Source organism: Serinus canaria, chromosome 25 (genome assembly GCF_022539315.1).
Source record: "Serinus canaria isolate serCan28SL12 chromosome 25, serCan2020, whole genome shotgun sequence".
NCBI lineage: Eukaryota > Metazoa > Chordata > Aves > Passeriformes > Fringillidae > Serinus > Serinus canaria.
Genome location: NC_066338.1, coordinates 2169806 through 2182831, shown reverse-complemented (window position 1 = coordinate 2182831; position 13026 = coordinate 2169806). Strand labels below are relative to the sequence as shown.

At 42.1% G+C, this 13026-nt stretch overlaps 1 protein-coding gene across 4 annotated transcripts in view; it reads right to left on the bottom strand.

The window, feature by feature from the left end:
* Positions 1 to 9198, bottom strand: part of CALCRL (calcitonin receptor like receptor) — a 70918-nt gene extending 61720 nt beyond the window's left edge. For 2 of the 4 annotated variants that reach the window (XM_050983686.1, XM_050983683.1), the window contains exon 1: positions 8851 to 9198. The gene's annotated coding sequence lies outside the window, so the exon portion shown is untranslated. Of the gene's footprint in view, positions 1 to 7574; positions 7868 to 8850 lie in introns of those variants that run through there. The other 2 variants (XM_050983685.1, XM_050983684.1) reach the window with 2 other exon arrangements.
* Between the last annotated feature and the right edge of the window lie 3828 nt (positions 9199 to 13026).

The window sequence follows — 13026 nt, the reverse complement described above, 5'->3', positions numbered from 1 at the left end:
CTGTAATAGCCCATTGTTCCTCTCTATTACAGTCATTCAGCAGTTTTTTTTAATAGCGGATGCATGGCAGCGGAGGAACCAATGCAACGTGGGACTGCACGTGCACAAATCCTGCCCATCTGGAGGTGAGGAGACAGCCCTGGCACTCCTGGCCTGCTCACTGCATGTGGAGACCTGTACAACAACCCCACATTACTGCAGAACTCGAATGAGACAAATAAAAATAATCAGCTGTAAGTGCCTGAAGGGTTTGTAAACTGAGAAGAGAGCAGAATCCTTTTACCTGTCAAGGGCAAATTACAGGAACAACAAGAATGAACAGCAGAAAATTCATAGGCTTAAGTTCTGAGAGATCGTGGAGTCTTTTAGACAGTACATGGTGGAAGAAATAGGAGGTGTCCTTCTGTTCCACAGATGAAGAGGAAAGGTGGCAATAAAGATCTTCCAAGTGTGACAACTGGGTATTTCCCCTGCCCTCTGTATGAAGAAGGATGAGCTCACTTAGCATTGCAGTTACTGACACCTTAACTAGACCACGGACTGAAAGCCAGCATCTGGTTTTGCTGTCTAATTAAAATACTGAAGAGACAACTGATTTCATAACCATTCAGTGAATTCATGTCACAGACAAGCAGTGGTTTCTCACCAGTTAAAGGAATCTTGCTGTTTATCAAAGTCTGACTGGACACAGGACAGCTGATTGAGCCTTGTCTCTGCAGTAAGAGTCATGCTAAAGGCAACATCACTCCATTTACTAGTTTGTTCAGTTCACTTTCCTAAGAGAACAACATTTAAGGTTCAGACTTTTTTTTTTTCCTTTGTGCATTTGTTATTCCTTCCATCACTTTGTCTTCCTGCCTACCAAGCTTCATTGTTTTACTGTTAATTAGTACTCAAGGAAGGAGGAGTTGGACAAAGTCCTGCTTAAAATCTGTAAATGTTTAGAAATACAAAAGCCCAGAATTCTATGAAAAACGAAGGATAAAGAAATTGTAAAAATAAAACAAAACAAACCAAACCTCTGGCTTAACAATTGCCACATTCCTGTATGGTATAAAGCTGTTTTTGAACACTTTGGTTTGGCACGCGAGCATTCCCTGAGGAAGCTGAGGTATCGCCCATAACTCTGTCATGCCAGTTTGTCTTTATTGGACAATATAAACTTCTCTTTCCTTGCCTAAGCTGACTTAGAAAGGTTATTGGTCCCTAAAATCTGCTTTGAAGCTTTTGGCACCTCTTTTGGTGCTGTGTACCCTGGAGGTGGCGGCAGCCACTGCCATGCTCTGGTGCCCCAGTGCCCCCACAGAGACAGCACAAGTATTTTGCCAGCCTTCCAACAAACCCTGAATTACTGCCATGTCCTTCACCGGTCTGTAATGTGACTCTAGGAAAAGCCTAGCATGTCAGCAGACTATTTTATCCCTGCAGCCCTAAATAAAAAGTGTCCAGTTAAACTACATTGTCTGAATTCTTCGCCTGGATTGCATGCACAGTGTTCAGAAGAGGGATCTTCTGTAGAGAAAGAGCTCTACTTGTGCAAGCTCTGCTGAAATAACTGAGGGAGAAAAAGAAGAAGAAAATCCTAGGCCCAGAAGCCATGCCAGTGGATCATGCTGAAAGGTTAAAAACCATCTGAGTGATTTTCCTAGGTACTGTCAAAATGCTGATATGGCACATCCTGCACACAGGGTTGAGGGAACAAAAGGCTTTGAAAGGACCATGCTGTGACTTCCATAATCAACCCAATAATGACACTTTAAAGAGCTGAAGATGGACCAAGATCACCTCCTTTAGCCAGATATTAAGAATTTCTAGAATGAGAAACTAAAAGTACATTCAAATTAACACAACTGTACTCCAGACAGAATTGTTTGAGCTTCCAATTGTAAGCATCACTTCTGTTTTAGATAAAACCTACACTGTGACAGGAAATAAACATGAATCAAAAATCTGTTTTCACCAGTGTGTAATCTGTGGCAATGTTAATTGCACTTAGGACATAACACAGAGAAAATTACCTCTGATATTATCTTTCACACCATCTCTAGGGAAAACCGAGGGAGGGTGATATCCTTGGCCTCTGCAGGACAAGGCAAAGACTGCAATAGCAGAGTTTAACTTGATGGGAATTCTTACTCTTATTTGCATACTGCTTTCTAAAGTTCTTCTTTTCTAGGACTATAATTTCCCGTTTGTTTTCAGCAGAAAGGCTTTCATTTCCTGACACACACACACTCAATTAACAGATTGAAACCATTTTTTAAAAATCCCTCTTTACCCACTTCTTCTAAAACTGGAGAGGAAAAAAAAACAAGCACCAAAAAACCAAACCAAAACAAAGGAAAAAAACAAACCCTCCCCCGCAAGCCCCACACTGGGCTGGCAGGAACATAACCACAAGAAAGGCAGCAGCTCAGCTCAGTGTTTAAGCGCCTACTTAGCATGTGCTTTTTTCCCAGCTGCTGCCAGCCACACACAAACCCAGCGCGGCCCTGGTGGCCCTCCACGCATTTTAATGCAATAAACGACACATTTAATAAAGAATGAAGAATGCGCAGTGGTAGCCTCGCAGAGAGTACTTGAATAGCACTCAGCAAAGAGCCTTAATTTGGCTTTCCTGAACTTGTTGAAGCTAACTTTTTGCCCAGAACACGCTGAGTCGACGCTGAAGAGGTTCCCCATGGCGATGTTATGGCACACACGCTCTGCAAGGAAGACGGCCCTGAAGTTCAACAGGGTCATTTATGGAAAGGGCTCCCACCCCCACCTTCCCCTTCCAAGAAACTGGACGTGTGAAGACAGACATTTCTTTGAGAGGAAGGATAAGGCAGAGGTTAATTTCATCTGCATGAGCCAGCATAGGATAAACTGTTGGAAATATTGTCAAGCCACATTCTTAATGCCTGGCAAAGTGACTCACTCAGTCATCACAGGAAAGGAAGTTGAATAGAATCAAAAACGGAACAGGATGGGGGCTTAAGCAGGAGAAAGAAATGAGAGAAAGGAAACTGGATTGTTTCAAGTAGGCTGAGGTTACAAGTTCTAGAATGAGATTATTTTTAAAATACAGATATAAAATATATATCTATAAAAATATATATGCATAAATAAATATACATGAATGTATGCATGTATTTATAAAAAAAAAGCTTCTTTCCATTTAAAGAGAGACTGGTATCTGTGGATTGCCTTCCAAAGATGCCTGCTGAGGTATTTGTTTCCATTTAAGGTGGAATTAACATGGTCTGGGAAAAAAACAACAATCCCCTCTAGAAACCCACAAATTTTTAACGATCCCATTCCTATTCCACACAATATGAAACTCTCAGAATATGGAGCTCCACGCTCAAGTAAAAATCCACCACAATACAACATTCCCTAAAAAACACTAAACAATAAACTAGTTGGTTTTATTTTTAAATTTATTTTTAAATTTATTTTAAATTTATTTTTTTAAATTCAACATTGACTTTTACTTGAAACTCTGTGACACGTGGCAAAATTTCTTTTCTCCAAACATTTTTACTGGGAGAGTTTGGATGATTAGCCCCCTCACATATCCATTTCAGGCAAGTCAAACACTAACAGTATGCAAACTGTCTCACTATGTAAGTCACTTGCAGAAGCACCCCTTTGACTTCATCACAGCTGAAAACACATTACTCATGCAAGAGAATGTTCACCAACAAAAAGAACAATTTTGGTCCCCAAAGAAAGTGATAAAACCATTTTTTAATAGCAACGCAATATTGAACTGAGTCACAGCTCTTTATGTTTCAGCCACATTACCTGTGGGTACAATTTCTGACTGTCCTTTTTCATGTTCAAGGGGACACACAGAAAGATGAATACACCCATTAAATCATTTGCTAAAAAAACCCTCCAAATTTCAGACTTAAGGAGACATGCCTGGTCAAAAAATTGTTCTGGAAAAACATATTAGAATAAATATTTCTAAATTCTTCTAAAAAGATTATCTCTGTTTGTGTAATATTTATTATTTAATCCCCAGCGTGACACCTGCTGGATTTCACTAACTGAAACTAAAGGGCAGATATTGCCATTATACAGAATATCTCAGGATAATAATTGCAAAATCGTGCCATTTTAGCAATAAAAGGCTGCGGAATACTTTCCGTAGAATACTTTCCCTCCATTTAGGGTACTAAATAAACACATAGATGCAACCACAGAAAAAGGAAGTATAATGTCTAAAATCTCACTCATTTCCGAAAAGTAAGTTTTTAAACTTCTATCTAGGAAAGATTCTAGGGCATAACATTTGGTGACAAGTTATATTAATTTCTGAAAATATTGATATGGAGAAAATACTTTTAAATCCTAAAACAAATTAGTTCGGGTACAACAAAAATGTTCTCAGTACATCCTTTGTTTTACTTTAATAACACTCTAAAACTCTACCAGAATTGCCAGTACTGGGATAACATAAATTTTATGAAAACTTATTGGCAAGATTTTACCACTGTAATGGGGGAGGAAAAAGTACAGAGAAAATCTAAATGGTAATTCAAAGAGTGATGCTTTGTGCCCATACAAACATTCAAGACAGCGCAGTTTTCAAGCTGAGAATATCAAAGAATAGGTGGAAAAGATGATGCAGTTTCTAGGAACCTAAGATATTCAGCCTAAACACAGCTGATGGTAAACAGCAGGTATGAGGTAGGTGCAGGTGCTTTGAACACAGTAATCAAAAGAAAAAAATCACTAATTTCTTTGGTTGGCTCTTTGTTCACGGTACTACAGGGGAAGTCAGACTGGGCTTCACGAAACAAAATCATCACCAATTTTTTGGGGGATATTTTTCCACATATAGCCTGTATGACCCAGGCATAAATTCAGAAATGCAACATTGTTTTATTTTCTAAATTCCAGTTAGAATGGTCAGCTACAACTTAAAAATGGCCAAAACTGCCAGAAGAGGCCTGAGTGACACTTAGGATATACTAAAAGGAAACTGCCTCAGACACACATGCAAATTTACCACAAGAGTCTGATTTCTTTTCTTAAAGATGGCTTCTCTCCTGGAAAGTTTTTTGGTGCATATGAATGAGTTAAGTGCATTTCAAACATATGTTTCCAAAGAAAGGCAACTCAAAATAGATCACTTTAGGACAGCATATACGGTAGAAATGATTGAAAGGGTTTGCTCAGAGCTGGGGCAGAAAAAGGATGACTTTGCTGGGAAAATGTAAACAGTACAAACAAACTTGGGAGACTGAAGCATGAGGGACAACTGTTAAAACAAAACTTTAAAAATGTAAAAGTTTAGCCTTTCAGCTCTGCCCAGATTCTAAAATAGAACAAAAAGTGTTGCTTAAGAGAAATGGTCTAATGGAGCCCAATTTCATAAGATCATCTATTTTACCACACTGGCTGTGGAATTCTCCATTAAGGTAACAGGTAGGAAAAAGGCTGTTTTCTGCTGCTCTTGGTGCAAGTTGTTTTACACTGAAAACATCAGAACTGCCAACGTGAATACAAAAAGTAAAAATAACAGGTTGTGTCCACATACAAAAAGCTTTCTCTGTTTTGTTTCAGACATTAGAAAGATGCAGCATTCAGATGTATGCAATTCAGAATATTAGCATATGTGATTCCCAGTTTTCCAAACAAAGGATAAGGTCTAGAGTTAATTTCCTTTGAAAGTTTCTTTCTAAACCTACATTCTCACTTAGTTGCAACATTGGCAATAATAGAAATCAGCATGAAATAGACCTGCATGCATTGTAGGTACAAATAATATACCAAATATGTTATTATATGTCTAATACACATAAACCCATATAAAACCACACTTATATTACTGCCTAAAAGTTATTTGTTAGCCAACCCACATCTGTTTTGATAGCAGCAGTAGTCATTCTTTCCTCGACACAGCAGTACCAAGGATATAGTTCATTCCAGAGCTTTGACAATTTGCTATACCAAACACTTAAAATACTTCCCAGGGACTGAGCAGTTCCATGAGCAAGTGAAGGCTGTTTTCAATAAGTGCAAAGCTTGGCTGTGGAAGCTGCTGCACATGGAATTTAATGACAGAACTGCCCAGGCTTGCAGAGCAGAGGTGGCTGGGGCACCGAGGTAAGGCAAATGCTGTGTGTGTGCCACAGGGGTGGCAGCTGGTCAGGAGCACTGAAGGGATTTTGGTACCAAGTCAAGAACATTGGCAACAGATTGGAAACTCATTGGCAACAGATGGGAACAACTTCTAAAGGAGAAACTCTGCTTTGTTTTCCTAACTGTAGACTTGGACTTCCCTCAATGGCTCCAACAGATAGCTTATGCCCAACATTTACTACAGCAGTGACTAGATACACTTCTTTTAAATATCACTGAATACATGTTTTTATTAAAAACATATCAGTATAAAACATATCATTTCTTCCAAATGACCATGGTCCCGTTTTAATTGCATGGCTTCATGGACTTCTGTGGGTCCAGTCCTACCCAGCTCCTGCACAAGCCAGGAATGCTACTGGAGAAAGATGATTACCCCAAATGTACAGAATATAAAAGCCAGTCAGTAATTACAGGGGTCTCAAAGGAAGTTTGTTAGTGTGCTTTCTTCCCTCAGTTTTGTTCTTAATTGTATCTTGGTCTATAATCTGAACAGCAATTCCCAGCTAGCCCATGGAACAACCCTTACTCCTGGATTAAGTGCCTTTACTGACCCTGGTAAGGCATTGGTCACCCAAAGAAACACATGCAGATCTGCTTTTCACTTCGTGTTTTTCAACTGACGTGCTCAAAAATTACAGAAATTACCAAAAAAAACCCAGCTGCCAACAGAGAGCAGAATGTGAAGTGCCTGGATGGATGACCATCTATGTATAATTCCTACAACAGAAAAATACCCACATTTAGGAATGTCTTGCCCTTTGACAGTTGGTGGAAAAGTTCCCACTGGCTCTCAGTGGGCCTGGATTTCAACAGTTGTGTTGTATCAAGAAAAGCCTATTCAAAGGGACAAGTGCTACATCTCCACACAGAGAAAGGCTCCAACTCATCCGAATTCAGGGGGCAGTAACATTTGAAGTTGAAAGGGCACACATAATGCAATTCTTGAACCTGCAATCTATTTTAGATCTCCAGGTACTTTGTTTTATCCAGTGAAAAGTTCAGTCACACTGTTCTATATCAATGCTCTGCCTGTCTCTGCTTTAACCTGCAAATAACGTAGATTCTGACATCCAGCCTGCAAACACGCACATGCCTGCCACATCCTCTGTGGGCAGACACACCTCAACCTACACCAGCGGCCTGTGAAGAACAACAAATAAGAATCGAAATCATTTAGCTGGTGTACTTCTAAACACAGTTGTTCACACTGCACTGATCCTTAAAACAGCACAAGCGCCTTTTATGTGAAGTGTCATCTCCATTGACTTAGTGTCACCAAGTGCCTTTTGTGTGAAGGATTTTCAAAGTTGGATAAAGATTTTGGGATTGCTCCTATATGCAGTGAAATAGATGAGAGTTTAAGCAAACTAGAGAAGAAAACACCATGCTAATACAGATTATTATTTTTAATTAAGAATTCCAGTCACACATACCACACACGTGTACTTTAAAACACATCTGTTTTCAGATGTGGTCTTCTGTTGATCTAGATCTAGAGTGCCTCCTTCCAATGCACCAAGAGGAGCCCAGATTCAGAGCACATCCCTGAACAGGTTTCAGCTGTTAGAAGCATTATTAGTGTTAATGCAAGAGAAGGACAAGATCCCCAGCAGCCACAGTAAGACTGGGAAAACTGTATTGGCACAATTGTAAGAGCAGCAAAGTCCATCCCCAAGGTCCCTGGTGTAAGTTTATTAAGGCAAAGGGAACCCCTCAGTTATTTTAATAATTATTTCATTGTTTTCCCTTATAAACTGCATGGATAACTGAAGGATTCATTGTAGATCAAATCCAGGTGTGAGTTGCAGCCTAACAAGATTTATTTTCCTGGTTCTATGGCTCCACTGCTTACACACATGAGCAAATGACTAGAATTACCAATCTCAGCACTGCATCCGCATTTGTAAAACCAGAAGGTATCACATCTGTTTTGGAAAGCTTGAGGAGTGGCAAGAATTTTAACTGCCTATCAGAAGGCACGGAATCACACACTTGCCACCGTTCAATAGTTTCTCGAGGAAAGGAAAAATGGGCAATCAGCTAGCAATAAATCAGCTCGGTGTTTGCGAGAGGTTAAAAACCTCAAACAACAGCACGCCGGCACGCGTACAGGCTTCAGAGCAACGCAACTTTTCCTCATGCAAACAGAAAGCCCAAACAAAACAGTAGCTTTATCTTTTAAGTTGTGTAATTACAACACAAAAACTAATTATGAAACAACACAAGTATGACCTCTTTCTGGTACACTAAGTTTAAAGAAATACTCTGGAAGCAAACCTACACCACTTTATCACCTAATTCAGCCTCTATTGAAAAAGCTGCAGTTGTATTGAATTAGTCTTAGGGACCCTTTTCAAAACAGTGAGTCTCTAATTCTCTCCAGATGCAAAGAGAAATTTGGTTAGTTAATATTAGAGGTTTCAGGCAGAATGCTTACAGCGCTGCTTCGGGCATTCTTTATCTATCTATCTATCCATCTATCCATCCATCCATCCAACCAAGCAGAGACGAAAACAACAGCAGTTATAAAATCAGCCGAAGACCTCGCTCACTAAAAAACAAAGGAAGGTTTTCCTCGCAGCCCTTGTCGGCGCGGATTCCGCATCCCACGCCGAGGCTGAAGCCAGAGCACACACGCGTGGCTCCGGCTGCGCTCGGGCGGCACCGAGCCGCTGCTCGTGGCTGAAGAAACAATGAAACCGCACTCACCAGCCGGGCTCCAGCCAGAGCGCTTTCAGATACAGCTGTGCGCGGAGCGGTCTCAGATAAAGCTGTGCGCGGAGCGGTCTCAGATAAAGCTGTGCGCGGAGCGGTCTCAGATAAAGCTGTGCGCGGATCGGTCTCAGATAAAGCTGTGCGCGGATCTGTCTCAGATAAAGCTGTGCGCGGAGCGGTCTCAGATAAAGCTGTGCGCGGAGCGGTCTCAGATAAAGCTCGCCCAGTGCCTCCAGAGCCAGCCGAGAGCGGAGCCCGCTGGGTGTAATCCGGGGCCGGCGGCTGTCCCGGCGGAGCGGCGCTGCTGTGGGAGCGCCGGGAGCGTGTCCGAGGGCAGCGCGGAGCGGCGGCGGCAGCAGCGAAACATCAGAGCTTCCTGTTACATCACCGACCCCGCCTGCGGCCGCCTTAAGTTACTTTTCTCTCCCGAATGGCATGTCCCGGGGAAGCCGGGCTCCCTGGCATCCGAGCCCCGGCGCTGCCATCTGCTCCCGGCCCCTGCCTGCACCTGGCCCCGGGACGGCTCCGCTCGCCCGCCCGGGCTCGCAGCCGCCGCTCGCAAAACGCTCACTCGCTGCTCTGCTGGTAAGGAGGAGACCACGGGACCTATCCTTTCGCGTATCGTGCCACTGAGATTCGTCCTCCTCCTCCTCCAGCCAGACCCATAGAAACAGATTAGTTTGGGCCTTTATTCAAAGAGCACACGAGAGCTGCATTCCTCCTCAGTGTGACTGACCTGACCCACCACCTCTGCCAGCGGCTGCATGACACCCCATACCTTTAGGGCTGAAAAGCTCTGCACAGAAATACCTTTATTCCTCATATGTAAAGCAGCTGCAAAGGTCAGATTCAAATTTTCAATTACAAGCGGGCGCATCATTTAGAGTACAGTTTTGGTTTTTTTTTTCGGGTACAAAACAAAGTATTAAAGAAATAAGTTTTTGAAGTATCAAGGGTAGAAAAGAAAGCAACAGGACCATAGTTATTGCTGATCTCTGTGCTATCTTTTTTTTAAACACTGATGATTTGAAAACACAAGTATGAACGGTTTGAAAACTGCCATGAGAGAGGACAAAACAAAATGAATAGCAGTCTTTCTACTAGCTTCAAAAAATATTGTATCATAAACTAAAAATGTTTTTATACAATCAATTCCCTGTACTACCTGGACCAAATCTGTGCCCTCTGAATCAATAACAAGTTACTAGTGTGCCCAGGACAAGATTATGCTGATCAAACAGGGAGTTCATGGAGCATCAAACTCAAATTATATGAACACCTGTAACACCAGTACTCCTTAGGGAACCCCACAAGAGCCTCCCAAAAGCCACATTGTGACAAGGATCTATCAAAATTATACCACTGAACTTGCTCATGAACCAACATGAAATATTCTGCTTGTTTCTTGCTACCTGTCACTTATCCTCTTTTTTTTTTTTTTTTTTTCCCCAGCAGAATCATTTGTGGAACACACTGTGAACTGAAGGAAGGAATTTACCTGGGCATTGAAAACATTTTCCTCAAGAAGGAAAACAGCAAGAAACACAAAGGTAAGGGGGAAACCCCCATAAGACAAACAGAAAACTTCAAACAAAACCCAGTCCCAATCTAGGGTCAGGAAAAATTGGAAGAGGGAAAAGAGGGCCAGGAATACTTTAAATCCAAATGGCCCCTAGGCAATACAATTTGTGACATCACTCACCAGGGTTACCAAAAAACCAGGCCTGGATACTCATTTGGCACATGTGAGAGGTGGTGCTTCTAGGATCTTCCATCAACAGGAGAATGTTTGAGTTTTATAATCAGTAAAAAACTAAGGACTGGCACTCTAAACCTCTAGGCAATGTAAAAACTGGGGATTAGCTCTGAACAGTAATGGAAATTAACTTCTCTAAAAGAAGTGGTGTCATCTCAGGTACAGGAATTTTATCAGGAGTGATCCTGGTAGCATTGCTTTAGACAAATTAGGTCTCGGTTGTAGATTGCAGAAGGGTACATTACACACTCTAGCTTAGAGGATAATCCATGTATTCCAGCCAAGCTCAAGACAGCTCCAAGACAGGCACCTGATTTAGCTAGACATGCATTACACAGACCATGTTTGATTTGGCTGGTCAAAGGCAGTGGAGTTTTGTGTGTGTGTGTGTTTTTGTTTGTGGGTTTTTTTTTCCACTTGGTTCCTTGCTCTGCGGGGTTTTGAAGTTTATTCCTACAAAGTTTTATATTCTATTGATTTAGGTAACTTTAAAACTTTCTTACTCATACCCTACAGTTACCCCTCAGCTGGTGCAGTTTGTGCTTCTGAGAGAGGTGCCTTCCCTGCATCTCCCCATCCCCTGGCTGCGAGGAGCATAAATCACATCCATACAGGCTGTCCTGCTTGCCGACAGAGAAGGAGGGAGCAGTTCAAGGGGACCTAAATGTGCAAAGCTACCTGCACTGGGACCAAAGAAAGCTTAAAAGCGAGAAAAGAGGGTAAATCCAGGGAATTCCCCCTTTTCCGTCAGAGCCATCCCTCCCGGCGCTCGCCGCGCCGTCGGCGCCCTCTCGCGGCCGTCCGGGGCATAAACCCAGGGGTGGAAGCGGCGCACGAGGATTTACCCCCTTAATTAATTTCGGAACTAATTAATGCAGGAATTAATTAATTCAGGAACTAATTACCCTGTGTGAACACCCCCTAACCACACGCGTACAACTCTGCTTTACCTGAACCTCGCTCTTTCTTTGGAGAAACACTGAAACAACCAGTTAGGAAACATAACCTTATGTCCCCTTCACTAAGTTTCAGAAGGCAGAAGAAGCTAGGAAGATGAAGGCTTGCTCAAAATGTAAATAAAAAACTATCAGATTTGAGAGAATAAGTGGATTGGAGATGCAGGGAGAAATGCAGAAATAAAACTGAAGCAGGAAAAAAAAAAGGAGAAAAAGGAGGGCATAGCAGTAAAATTGTGAGAAAAAAAATGAACAAAATTAAATTATTTCTCAAATATATTTTGTTTTACCATTTGCATGGATTAAGGGCACATACCAAGGTATTGCAGGTCAGATGATACATGGAAACTCATCAAACCTCTGTGAAACTGCTTCAGCTTGTTGACTGTTTTCATACAGCATGGGAGAAATTTCACAGCACTCTGCATTTCCCCTCCAAAGCAACTGGAGAAAATTCTGGAATGAAATGACTGGATGAATGGACTCGAGTCAAGTGGAACTGTACAGTCCCTGCAACACCTTAGCAAAGCCTCATGTTCTGATTGCTTCAGCATTCTGGCACCTGCTCCATACCTTTTCCTGTGTTGTGCCTCAATTCTGCCCCTGCTCATCCTTTAGCCATCTTTGGGAAATGCGTAGATCTTTTTTTCTTCATCTTGAATTTGATTGTTCTGCAGCTATGGGAGGTACAGGAGCAAAAAGAAGTGAATGAAGCAGAAGGGCACAAAAGAAACTTCTTGTTATGCTGGAGATCGTATCACCCTGCAGTTTGGACTTTTATGGGAAGAAATAGCTCTACGTACTGTAGAACTAAACAAAAACAGAAACAGCTGGATGGCTGGTGTGGTGGCCAAACTGAGCGCACACACAGCTGAGAGCAGGCCTGCACTCTCTGATCAAATCTTGATTATAATCAGGTTTTTACAATCTGTGACACTGCAGCCTTGATTCTCATTGCACTAAGCAACAAGCCTGACAGATGAATCACTGTGAAATGTTTTCTTAGTCAGTTGAAGCAGAGGAACTCTTGAGATGCTAGCAGTACAAATTCTCTACCGTCTCAACAATGACACAAGAGAGACCTCACTGTATCCCTTAATTGCTGTTATTACAAAATGTACTTCAGCAGCACAAGAAGTTTCTTCAGTACAGTCTGAGTGGGGTAGGAGAGGATGGGAGAGTACCTGTCAGTCCTGTCCTACCTACAGCAGTCCTGGAGGAGTCTCACAGTCCTGGGAGCAACTGATCCCTCTCAGGGAGAAGACCCTGTCAGTTGGCAGTAGAGCTCAGCAAGCAGGAAACATAAAATGGAGAGCAGCCACACAGCCAGGGTTCTCCTGGGACAGAAAGGATGATTTTTTCCCCTGGATTTTTTTTCCTGTGTGGGTTTTGTAGGTGTTGAGTCCAGGCAGCCAGGGACAAGTTGCTGGAACAAGAGGGAGCCTGAAGGAGAGACAC